A 272-nucleotide genomic window follows, 5' to 3' on the forward strand; every position below is an offset into this window, starting at 1 on the left:
ACTGAGACGCTTGCTATGATAGAGAAAGCATACGGGAAGGATGCTTTATCTAAAGCACAAGTGTTTAGGTGGCACAAAGTGTTCAGAGAAGGAAGAGAGGACATTGAGGATCAGCAATGCGCAGGGCATCCATCAACGTCTCATACTTCGAAGATTTTTCAGAATTTTATATTAACTTTTTAGTACTTCATTTTATTACATTTTCTTGAAATACTAAAAAGTTAACACAAAATTCTGAAAAAATTCATAGAGCTCTATGAAAACAAAATAAG

At 34.2% G+C, this 272-nt stretch overlaps 1 protein-coding gene across 3 annotated transcripts in view; it reads left to right on the forward strand.

The window, feature by feature from the left end:
- The window catches only part of LOC116849395, a 44,684-nt gene that overhangs the window by 25,120 nt on the left and 19,292 nt on the right, over positions 1-272 (forward strand). The gene's annotated exons all lie outside the window — the stretch shown is intronic.

The sequence above is a fragment of the Odontomachus brunneus genome, unplaced genomic scaffold (assembly GCF_010583005.1).
Source record: "Odontomachus brunneus isolate Ranch 3 - 2012 unplaced genomic scaffold, Obru_v1 Obru_scaffold_114, whole genome shotgun sequence".
In the NCBI taxonomy this organism is placed as follows: domain Eukaryota; kingdom Metazoa; phylum Arthropoda; class Insecta; order Hymenoptera; family Formicidae; genus Odontomachus; species Odontomachus brunneus.